Source organism: Mesocricetus auratus, unplaced genomic scaffold (assembly GCF_017639785.1).
Source record: "Mesocricetus auratus isolate SY011 unplaced genomic scaffold, BCM_Maur_2.0 Super-Scaffold_100011, whole genome shotgun sequence".
In the NCBI taxonomy this organism is placed as follows: Eukaryota; Metazoa; Chordata; class Mammalia; order Rodentia; family Cricetidae; genus Mesocricetus; species Mesocricetus auratus.
The window spans coordinates 75666047-75678906 of record NW_024429195.1 but is presented as its reverse complement, the minus strand read 5'-3'; the positions used below and the strand labels follow the sequence as shown (position 1 = coordinate 75678906).

Below are 12860 nucleotides of genomic sequence, written 5' to 3'. Positions count from 1 at the left end.
ATTTTCTTAAAGATCTTGAGACAAGATCTTGCTATCAATGTAGCCCAGACTGGCCTTGAACGTGTGAATTTGTGTTCTGTCTGCTTCAGCCTCCTAAATGCTGGCATTACAGGCCTATGTCACCTACCTGTTAACTTCTGATTTGGAATTTTTTCCAAGAACAAAATGGATAAAAGCTAATAGGCAAAAATATATTGGAGCATTTTTCTTAAGTTGAAAAAAAAAGAAAGCAAAGTTGTATGTGTGATAGGATACATGTCTAATCCGTGCATTGAGAACTGTAAATATTTCATTGTTGTACTAAATAATGACAGTATCTAGAGTATTGGATGCTAGGAAGTTTCAAATAAATAGTAACTTCAACAAAAGTTAATTGTCTACTTGATGTGGATAGGATTCTAGGATTTATGGATGAACAATGAACAGAAACAGATTCACTGCTGGCCCCTCCAGAGGAGGGGAGACACAATTTTATAAAAGACAATCAGGGGAAATGTCACTGATGAGAGATTTCTGAAATTTTTTATCTCAGAAATTGTATCACAGAGTCCTGAGGCAGTGAGAGAGCCACATGGGTAAGTGCACCAGAAAAGTAATCTCGATAGGAAACAGCACCCTCGAAGGCTCTGAAGTAGAAGCAAATTTGGTATATTTCCAAATTAAAGAAAGAGGAGTAGATGAGCTAGGGGAATGTGGAGGACAAATTCAGAAAGTGACTTGACTATAGGCCACATGCGTCTATGGGTGACTACAAGCACTTGGCGTTCAAGCAAGTAGTTATGTCACCAACTAAATTTTCATTGTGAAAACTAATTTTAGACTACAAACAAACTGCTGGTTTTACTCTACTGAAAAACACTCCAGTGTAATTCACATGTCTCATCTAAAAGCATTTGGTATTGCTCAGTCATAAAAACAGGAAGAAAACTGATGGGAGAAAACAATGAATGTCACCTAAAATCAACTCTGCATTCTTTCTGAAAAGGACTAGGGGTTAAAGACAAGGTTGGAAGGCCAGGCCATTACCATCCTTACCTATGCCTGGACTACCCCACGCTGTGCCCATCAGCATTTTCACTCCAGTGATAGTGTAACTTGTACTTCCTGTGATAAGCTTCTCTGGATTCTAAGCTTTGGTTTTGAGATGGAAAACCTGGATTTCATGCTCAAAGTTGATGTGAATTGTTACACACAGAATTTCTGGGTCCTCCATCTCCCGTGGGGATCTCCATCTCCATCTGGAGAAGCAGGGTCCTCCTCTGTCATGCATCGGAAGGAAATGTAGGCAATTTTAAAAAAAGATAGTGGAGAGTAAGGCTGTATGTGTGTGTGTGTGTGTATGTGTGTGTGCATGTGATTGTGTATGTTCATGTGTGTGTGTGTGTGTAGAGAGAGAGAGAGAGAGAGAGAGAGAGAGAGAGAGAGAGAGAGAGAGAGAGATGAGGCTCTTTTCTGCTATGTGAAGGATGGAGTGAGAGTTTACTATACCAATCAAAGGAGAAGAGAATTCTGAACTCTTTATTTCATTTTCTTAGGAGACCCACAAACCAATGTCCCCCTTTTGGGATTTTAACATATTGGACAATGTGGATTTTCTTAAGCTGCCCAAACACAGTATCCATAGATACTACCTTCCATTAAACATCATGAAGTAGTTTGTAAAGTTTCTGATGAACAGAATCATCTCACTCAGGGACATGTAAATTACTCATGCTTTCCTGGTACATGATGTGTTTCCTGCTGCTATTGAGACCCTGGCAAGATGGAAAAGCTTATCCACTCATTACTAAATGAGATTGCTTCTCTTTACAGCCTTCTGCTCTTTGGACCTCTTACATAGGAGTATCCTCTGGGATATATTGCTAGACTGTAATCACAACTGGCCAATGTCCACTGAGGAGCTCTCCTAAAAGACAGTCACTTTCTCACAAACTGTCTTCACTCCTCCAAGTATTAGAGTTTAGATGCAGTCACATAAAAGGAATGGTGTGTGTGTGTGTCTGTGTGTGTGTGTGTGTCTGTGTGTGTGTGTACACATGCAAATACATGACTGCCCTTGAACTCATGGGTACTCTGACAGCTGAGACTCAGCCTATCACGCAGGGTAATAGCTAATTGCAGCCCACTGAGACTCGGTAGTGATTAATTAATCCAACAGCATCCATTCAAATACGTTCTCTGCTTCCAACGATACTTGTGAAGAGTTTTACAAGTAAATCTCTGTTTTAGAGTAGAATATTTTGCATGTTGACAGTATTTCCAAGAGTCATTTGTAAAACCTTTTCATAAATTTCTTGACAAATGAATTTCAAATCTTTGACTCTGAGCTATGGAAATTTGGCTTGTTGTTCTAGCCTCTAACATAGATTTTCCCCCTCAGTTTTAAGGAATTTTCCTTGTGTTGAGCCTAATACTAAGTTTGTCTGTGACATTTATCCTGAGTTGTCTATTACTCTTAAGTTCTCTTCAATATTGCAAACCAATATTTACCTGTGTATATGTTTTTCCTCCCTTCCTTAAACAAAACATGTTTCTCATGTGACCTAGTCTGTATCTCTTTTAATCCCCCTATAAATCTCACTCTCTTCCTCCTTCTCTCTTTCTCATTACTTCTTTTTCTATTCACTGGTTTACAAATGTTTGGATACCTCATAAATATCCAGGTCATTAAACAGGAACTGAGGTAAGGGCGGTAATGATATCTAAAGGGAAACCACAATGATATTAGAAGCCACCGTGATGCAAATGGAGTAGCTAAGGTTTTCACCATTTTCTGTTTTGATAGCAATACACTTCCACTACTGTGGAATTTTTAAAAGTTTCATTGTGTGCTCTTCAAAGTTCTTTTCCTTACACACAAGTGTTCTACAGACTTTAGTGTCTTTCAAATTCTAATTTTTAGTTATTCTAAATCACTAGATAAATGATCATCAGAGTTACAATTACCCTGGCAATTTCCCCCCACACTGAAGGTAAGAGGCTATGAGGAAAAAGGGAAGCAGTTTTCAAGGCACCCTCAGTGAGTATCTATTAAGAAGCAGTGTTTTTTCGCCTCTTAACAGCAGTCAGAGACTTATAAAAACACAGGTCCCTATATCATTATATGGAGGAAACCAAGAGACAAAAAATAATAGTACAAATAAAGTTTTATTAGAATTCTCTTTTAAAAATCCATAGTGAATATATAGTTCAACGGTCAAAACAGTTCAAGCAAAAATAAGTACACAGAGAGCAGAAAAGATGAATATAGTTTTACAGTACATTTTAAACAATTGAGGCTAAAAAAATAAATCATATGGAAAGGAGTCTTTCCTTGAAGTCATTTCCTTCTCAAAGGTCCGGCTTAGATCCTCAGGTGTTGTTCTAGATAGACTAACATCTGAAGAAGGAAGGGGTATGGGGTGGGGAGAGAGAAAGGAAAAGGAGGAGGGAGGAAGGGAGAAAACTAATATTTCATGAGCTTTTTAAAACAGAGTCACGGTCAAATAAACACTTCATTAGGCAATGCTTACATCTGTCACTTCATTAAATCCTTACAACAATGCTGGTACCACCCGACCCCCATTATAAAGATAAGGGAAGAGTCCCATGGTTTAATTCACATGCCCCAGTCACACAGCTGACTTGGTGGTTATCAGAACCCAACCCCTCTCCACAGCTTCAAAGGCCCCTCCACTACACCACACTTGTAAAGGGAAGACAGTTTTTATAGGATTTTGGATCTAGGTATGGAGCTAGCCCACTCGAGGTATACCTTGTTTTGGAGATTGGGAGTAGAGAAATCTGGACCACATTTCCAAGAGGACAAATCTGGTTTGTCTATTTCTTCTTTTTTCAGAAGAAAGACCTCAAAAGTTGTCGGGAGAAAAAGTCACAGAAGGTTTGAACACTGGCTACAAGTAGGTGGGCTATTCGCTTTTTTGCAGAGCATGTTTGTTAGTAGAAAAACGGAGGAGAAAATGTATGATAGACAGAAATGCGCAAAGTCGAATGTGCATGTTAATCGGTGGTCAGGAAGATGAAAAAAACTCTTGCAACCTCCGTTCCTTAGCTGCCAATACCTAAGGATTAAGACACTCAAGAAACACCAAAAGGGTAGCAGAGCTGTCCACTAGCTCATGTCTCCAGCACGTTCCACAGGCTACAGTTCTCTATACTGACGGCCCCTTCTTAGTTGATGAATTTTCACAATGTATTTCATGGCTTCCATCCCTACATGAGACTTTATTACGATCACATAGGAATAAAAAGCCATAAAGCACTAGAGTGAATTTCTCTTGGTCGGATGTAAAACTTATTTTCTTCACACGACTTCACAACCATTTCCAAGCTAACCAATCATTTCATGGTACATTAGAGAACATTTTAAGCTACATGTAAGTGACACAAAGCACACTCAAATTGTAACATCACAAATTAACAAGATTTTATCCTTCAATGACATTCTTAGCTACAAGGACCAGAAACAAGACCAGAAGACACTCAGTAACATTCAACCATAGAAGATAATCAAAAACAAAGGACACTGGAGAGAATTCCTGGAGAAAAGCTCGTCACTTGGACATTGAACTTAGAAACACATAAGGAGAGACAGAAGACAGACAAATCACTGTACAAACTGAAGCCGGGAGAATTATTTCAAGCCTCCTGCTTCTACTTTCTTCCACAGGATGATTTCTTACACACTCACTGTCTGTGTTCAGATAGTTCATGTACCACGTGGAAAGGAAGACTCTTAAGACCTGTGTGTGCTATGGTATAATTTAACTATCTATACCCAAATAATAAAAAAGAAAAGAGATGGGGGAAGGGAGGGATTGGGGAAGGGAGGGAAGGAAGGAGGGAAGAAGGAAGGTGGGAGGGAGGAGGGAGGGAGAAAAGGAACGAAGGAAGGGAGGGAGGAAAAAAGGGAGGGAGGGAGGGATGGAGGAAGGAAGGAAGGAATGAAGGAAGGAAAGAAGGGAAGGAGGGAGGAAGGAAGAAAGAATGGAAGGAGGAAGGGAGGAAGGAAGAAAGGAAGAAAGGGAAAAAGGTTCAAATCCATAGCTTCAAGGGTCCACACATACTGCCTGCCTATCTGCAGTCCTTCACAGAAGTAGAGGGCATCCCCACCCCTTTCTATGGAAACAAGTTTCTAACTAAGCCAGAAGCAATGATGGGTGCTGAAGTTGCTCTGTGACCTAAGTAACACAGGTCCAAACTCCAAGAACATTTCTCAGGTTACATTTAAGTGGCCTTGTTCCTAGCGTTATAAAAACACTTACACATGGCTGAAAGCTTGATGTTGGGATTTTCCACATTTTTCTAGCCTTTCAAAACTATATCTGCAGTGCCTATTTACCAACTCCAGAAGCAGCAGCATTCCACCCTATTATCAACTACCCTCTGCATTTAAAATAAAGAATGTGCTGTTCAAATTCGAATGCACAAAACCCCAACCACTTGAGTTTTTCCCCCTAAGGGGTAAAGTGCTAGGAAAGCTATTTCTACCTACAAATCACTATAATGAGGTTTTGGTTTATATGAATCAAGAGGAGACTGGAAATAGTTAAATGAAAGGAAGTGCATATGTAACTTCAATTATCATGCACGAACATGCAAATGATTTAAGGGCTGCATCTCAAACTCTGGTTGATGTTCATTAATCTCAGGTTGCACTTTTCCAAGGAGAAAGACATGCTAATTGGGTCCAGATTAATGCACTCCCAAACCTCTGCAATTTGTTTTTAGGTGAGGGTTAAATGGCATGTATTAAAATAAACACAGCTGCTCACCTGCCTCCACCATTACCTCTCTGCTTTGCCTCTACCTCCTTTCCCAGCTGGCTGTCTCCTCTGCCTGGCTCCATTCCCACGTGACTCCCCTCTCCAAGACAAACTACCCCCAGCTGGCTCACCTTCTTTATTAAGTCTCTTCATCCATCAGAAGATACCCAAGAGCCCTGCCTTGCTCTGTCTGAAATCACATGGAAGAATGACCCCTTTTCTTAGCTACTTCAATGCTTTCCCTTTCATCAGGAGCCCCCACACTCCATAAGGGTGATAGCCCATATATTGGACCCCAGTGATGCTTAACTGTGGCACCAAACACATATACCAATGGGAAAGCACCCTGGCATTTTCTCAGATAATGCATTCTTTCTACAAGTGTTTGCCTTGGCCCTTTGACCAGAATTGAAGGGTAGTTTGAAAGACTCCAAGGCACAGGATTGTTGGGAGCCAAAATTGCTTAAGGTTGGCATGGCAATCCTGTGACTTGGTTGTGTGGGAAATCAAAGACAGACCAATGGGGGGTGGGTGGCAGCATTCTTTTTCCATGACTCACAAAGACCCTTGACTGTCCCTGTCCCTATTCCCTGGCAAAATTAGTCTTAAAGAAGAAAAAACATTATCACTTATTTGTTTACTGACTTGATGAAACATTAATTTGGCCCACAAAGACATGACATGTTTGGGGGAAAATCATGTGAGTAATGACAGTCTTGAAATAGCAAACTATTATTTTTCTTGGATCTGATCTTTAGAAAAATGAAACAAAGAAGAGCTACAGTGTACTGGGGATGAAGTCAGGGTCTTTTTGTTTGTTTGTTTTAAACAAATAAACATCAAGGGGTTAAAAAATTATCATAAAGAAGAAGGGAGTTTCATACTAATTTGATCCTAAAAGTGAAGTGCAATTTGAATCCTGGTTGTTTCGTTACGTGATGACTTGTACCCAATTGGCACCCTCCCTCTCTTGGAACGAATTGAAAATGATGTGATACATTTTGGTTTTTGCCTGTTCCAAGACTTAAATGAAAGTCTTGGATCCCATCTTTTGGGCACCTATCATTTGGTTAATTCTCCCAATGAAGATTCACAACAGAGCAAAGACAACAATGAGAACATACACACACACACACACACACACGCGCGCACGCACACACACACACACAGACATAAATTACTGGACATGCCACACAGTACAGCACTGCACATGAAGACACACAGCTGGTGACAGACATAGGCTCAGGGAGCCTTTCCACCTAGATTGATCTCTGCAAATTTATAAATGTAAAATTAGTCATCATACAAAACAGCAAGGGTGAGGCCGATATTAAATCTGTCAACATCCTCACAAATGCCCAGAGCATTGCTTGGATGGAAATACACTTAGGATAGTATTCACTCCTAAAAGAGAAAATGATTATACGCTAACCAAACCCTAAGTACAAGCTAAAGATATTCACCTCATGAAGCCATTCCTCAACTAGCCCCTTGGCACTCGCTGGAATTATTCGCAGCACGAGCTCTACTTTCTCATTTTCTGCTGTCTCCATGTGGGTAATTTCTTTCTCATGATTAAAAGTGAGCTTGGCAGATCCTTCAACTGTGGCTTTAGGTGAGGTAGGGCTCCAAGTGCATCCTTTGTCTACGGCAGGAATCTAAGGATGGACCGCTAGAAGGGCAGGTTTCAACAATATTCATGTACCTAAAAAGAGAATGTTTATTAAAGAAAGACTTTATAGATACATATTTTTATATATACATATTTTTGTACTGAAACATGCAACTGATAGATGAAATGAACTGCTTACCTTTGAAAGAATAAGCAGGGTTTTCTCTTACAAATAATCACTCTGAATGTCATCCAGAAGTGATTCTGCCTCCTTCGACTTATCCACCATCTGAGGTTGTGAGATAACCCTTGTAGCATTGGCCTCCTTCCCTGGCCCCTTCATTATTAGCCTCCTGGTGGGTGAGATAGAATACAGTGGCTGTAATAACCCTACTTCACACAACAGGCTCTCTCTCTCTTTTAAATTGAAAATCCCCTTATTACAAAACAAGGGGTGTTCTTTTTCTTCTACCTTTAAGTAGGAATGCCACATTCATCGCTTCTTACAAAAACCGCAGCTGCTTTTTAAGCTGCAGATAAATAGAATGTGCTAGGCGGTAATTCGACTCAGTCTGAATGCATTATTTTCAAGACACTTTGGCAAGGGGCTTTTTATTATAAACTGGGAGGAACAAGAAAAATCCTTTCTCTCCTAATTATGAATGCGTTTTGTTCCTTACTATTAACCTATACTGTCAGATTGATCTTCTTTTGCTGCAGTTCGTTCAATAAATCAACATTTTTTCTTGGAAAATTAGAGGGTTAATAATTAAGTCTTCATGAACTCTAATGATGAAAATAAAATTAGCACAAAAGACAAGCAGATGCTGAAAACAAAAACACACAATGAGCTGTCCATAGAGGCCAAGGTAATAAACTTTGTTTTGCCACCCAAAGTTAAAATCAACAGGACCGACTTGTAAATTTTAACTAATTTATTTTTAACAAAAGTAAGGAACTGCAGACATCATGTCATGCTGGATCATATAGAAAGGGTGAGGGGAAATAAATAAATATAAGGGTGCTATTTCTACATGGAACACCATGTCATTTGTGCTTATTGCTTACTGGTTTAAATGCTGACATTCTCATGTTTCACCCTGCCCCAAGCCAATGCAGAGGAAACTCTCAAAAACTGATCAGCTTTGGGCTTCCACTGTGCTGTTTCAACCTCAAAGGTAACATTAAGAAAAAAACTGGAGTTCCTAATACTATCAACACCAAAACAAAAATAGAAAAACCAAGAAACTCCATTAACCTAGATTCCAGTTAAATTTTGATTCCAATGTTACTATTATTGAATATAATATTACAACCTACCATGGCAATAGTGCTCTAGGTGTATAGGGATATGTTGCCTTGCCAAGGGGGAGAATCCCATAGGGTGACAGTGGGGTTCCAATTAAGGCAAAATAAATACTGCTGCAGCCTGACAGCAAGAGGAGATTCCTAGCAGATCACAGCATATGGGTAGGTGCATCACCCCGAAAGCACAGACTGAGCCATGCTGTCAGAAGCCAAGTACTGAAGAAGAGCTGGGTATGACAGGCAGTTTGAGAGTGATTTATTCTTGTTTGCTCATATTATTTTGAGTGCATTTCCAAGAAGGTTGATAGTGGCAATCAATGGGGATCTTGTACAAAGGGCAAAATCTTCCATGAACCCTGGACCGAGACTGCATACATATTTAAGAGACCTCAGACCCAAGGGAAGAGAGAAAGAGGGAGCAAGGGAGAGAGAGACACTTTGAAATTATATTTGCATTTAAAATCATGCTGGCTCTTTCTCTGTAGATCTGTCTGGCACTTTTTTTAAAGGGGTGTGTTTTTTCCAGTGAAATGGTGATCAGATTTTCCAAGTACTCCATTTAGGAAGAATGTTGGTGACAGCCTTCAAGATCCTACCACTCTGATTAAATTTGAATCAGTTTCCCATCTGATATGCCTGGGAACACACGATGTGCTGGGCAGATGCCCACCCTGGCTTACGAGCCTGAGTGATGCCTTGGTAACCTAAAGAACCCCAGTTTACCCTGATAAATAATGGAGCCCTGTCTCTGAGCCACATCGTGAAGCATATTAGGCATTGCCATAAGAGAAAAATTTAATCCCTGAGTGTAGATGTTGCCATTGAGCAGACAGCACAGTAATAAGCCTGCTCTGGCAATCAAGAGTGTTTGTTTTGTTACAGAGATGTTGGAGGCAAATAGAAAACAAAATTTCAGCTGTATAATTAAAGGAATGTAATATTCCTAGGTATCCTGATAGACAAACATTATTCAAATAATTCAAATAGAAACAGGTTGTTCACAATAGATGACAGATAGATAGACAGACAGACAGACAGACAGATAGATAGATAGATAGATAACCCCTGAGCACATTCTTGCTTCAGAACTCTTGGACACCATTAAAGTTACTAGCTTTACTGAATGCAATTCTCTGTCAGAACAAGCATGGAAGCCCCATTTTTAAAAAGCTAAAAAAGTCAAAATGATGCTTCAGCATCTGCCCTTAGTCTCTTCTCCCTTTGGAAAAAGAAAACTGAGAACAAGAAATAAGAAAAAGATAGAGGAGAGAAGAAGAAAGAAAGAAAGAAAGAGAAAGAGGTAGGAAGGAGGGAAAGAATCAGGAAAAATCAAAGTACCACTTAAAACTAGCTGTGTGACTTTTGTTCTTTCTCACATAAAGATAATCCTCTCTGAATCCTTCTTCTGACCCTTCCAAACAAATCCAGCTGCACATACTCTAAGACTCATTTCCTTCCCTCTGTATGGGACTGTTGTCCCTGTCTTATTGTCTGTGAAACACCTGACAGTGATCTTTTAAGAAACAGCTAGCATTGTCCTTGACATTGTTATTTAGGCTTCTTTACCCCCATGTGCCTGTCCATCTAAAAGTTCCTTTCATTTTCCAGTGTTCCTAAGAACACCCAGAAAAGTAGAGGAACACAGTACAAACCAGTGGTGTTGATTCACCCTGCTTTAACTCTAATAGATTGCAAACACTTCACTATTTCAGTGGCAAGTCTACATGTGACTTCATTTTATTAACGAGTCCTGAAGACAGAAAAAAAAGTGTCTCAAGAATGAGACAGAGGCACCACTAAGTACAATGATATATGCTTTGTGTTCTCATAGACAAGGCACAGCCAAGTTTCCAATGAAGAAAGAAAAGGCATCCATGGGGCAAAAAAAGACTTCTCTTGGCTGTGTAGTTGCTGCCTTCCATTCCCAAATTTAGGGCAGTGTGTATGCCTCCCACATGGCTGCACACACAAATAGACACAGAGACATGTACACCTACTCTCACAACTCTTCAGGAGCACTGCAGCTCCCATGCAGAAATCAACCCACTTTAATTACACATGAAACCATCTTATTTCATTCAGTGGGCAAATATGAATTTCAAAAAGGTGTCATCTCACTTCTTTACTTCATCTTTACTGAAATGCCAGCTAACCATCTCCAGGTCATCAAAGGACATCAGAAGTGAACTCCACTAATAAAATGGATTAAGTTCCAGATAACAATACAGCAGCTTGTACTCTGAAGATAACATTTTGTATTTTACAAAAAAAAAATAGGCACTGTTTTAAATGGAAGCGAAAGCTATATTACAGATGATAAACTTTGGTATAAGTATATGTTGTCTAGTTTTTGAAGACAAAACCCACTGCCTACTTTCTAAATAGGATTGTCTGGAACCATCACAGCTTTATAACACCATAGATCTTATGTGACCAAATTCAATAATCTACTATACAAGAAAGACGAGACTCTAAGATGAGCAATTTGAGAAAGGTATCATCCTCCTGATGGCTGTCTATAAGTGTCGTTCTCCTGGTAGCTGTTTGTCCATGAACTCATCTCCAAAGTCAGAAGAAGGTGATCCCAGAGATCCACAGACCATGTGGCATTCCAGCCAAGGGTCTACTGTCGACAGAAAGCACCACAGGGACAAGAGATTGGATGACTGAACAGCTGTTGGATCTGGAATGTCCTACAACACCAGAATCATATTCAGTATGTGATGTCGTAACTATGAAAGTCTCAGAAGCTCTTTAACATCTTGTCAAGTCTTCTTGACACCAGGAGCTCTCAAGAGGTCAAAGAAATGTGTCCCAAACTTCTGTTTTCTGCTCTCCTTCAAGGAGAACAGTGAAGAATGGGGCCACTCAGTTGACTTTTAACATGTCACACTTGGATAATTCCCTTCCTTACCAGAGAGTTTGTCCATTCCATTTGAACTCACAGAAGAAAGGCAAAAATCCATTCAGAACAAAAGAAACTCCCATATTTTTGCCTCTTTTGTATTTTTTTACAGAGTGCCTGCAGTGTAGTTAAGTTGAAAAAGTTTTTTATAAAGCCCACTGAGGCAACAAATCACACAAGTAAAGACCTGAGATTTAAGAGGGAATGAAATTTAAAAGGTAATTAAATTCAACAAGGGCTTCTCAAAGGACCACAAAATCAAATTCGTCTCAGGCTAACATTTGGTTTTTGAAGGGGGCAGTAAGTGAAAAGCTGACATGGTTGTAGATTCCATATCATGGTAAAAGAAAAAAAAACTGAGATGGGGTGAAAAAAGATTAGATGCATGGATTTCTGTATTGACTGGATGGCAGAGCCAGGATGCAAGGAATAGATACATTCCAGCTCGGGAGGAACTAAATTTGAAGGTAGACGGTAAAACGGATTGAACCTTATTACCTTGAGTCCCTGAGAAATTCCCAAGACAGTTGGATGCAATTTGAAAAGGTCAGAAAAATATTTCCTGCGCAGCACTGCTTCGTGCTTTAAGGGTGTGCATTTGTGAGATGCCAACTCTGATCATTTTTATTGACTTTGCTTTCTAGAGACAGACAGACAGTCTGGGAGACAAGACCAGCAGATAAGAGAAAGGCAATTCTACAAAGGAAAACCTTTCCTACTTTGTTCTCTGGTTTGTGGCTGTGAAAAATTCCACATCTTGCCCATTTGAAGAGAAATGACTTGATCTTCCCTCAGCAGGCAGACAAAATGGAAGGGCAGTACCAGAATGCATCAGTGTAACACTACTGTGGCCATTTTCTTTTAATTGCTATTTAGATCACCTCTACTATATGCTAAGCTCAGGGAAACCTGTGTGATGCTGCACTTCACTCCGGGAAAACGGTTAAGATGAAATGCCAGGAAGTACAACAGCAGGCGAGCATCAGCTTTCTGCTAGCATATCTCTTGATGGTGGTTGTGGGGAAGCAGGAAGCCCATGGGAGAGAATGGAATTAAACAAAGGATAGGAATATCCATTGAAAATAGTATGCTACTAAAGATTCTACTGTCATTAAAGTCTTCCCCAAAACAAAGGAAAAATGAAGATTCCTCCCTTTAATGAGATTGGTGTAGAATAAAAAAAAAAACCTTTGTTACCAAACTTATTTGTGGGTCTTTTTTTCTTTCTCTGCCTCTCTTCTTTTTTTGTTGGCATCCAATTAGAAGTTAA

The 12860-nt window shown here is 39.8% G+C and overlaps 1 long non-coding RNA gene across 3 annotated transcripts in view; it reads right to left on the bottom strand.

Annotated features, from left to right (window-relative positions):
• Positions 1-3128: 3128 nt before the first annotated feature.
• LOC106020939 overlaps positions 3129-12860 on the bottom strand; it is a 92100-nt gene continuing 82368 nt past the window's right edge. For all 3 annotated transcript variants that reach the window (XR_001196331.2, XR_005880531.1, XR_005880532.1), the window contains 3 exons: positions 7577-7730; positions 7229-7470; positions 3129-3379 (listed from right to left, as the gene is read on the bottom strand). This is a non-coding gene — a long non-coding RNA (uncharacterized LOC106020939). The remainder of the gene's footprint in view (positions 3380-7228; positions 7471-7576; positions 7731-12860) is intronic.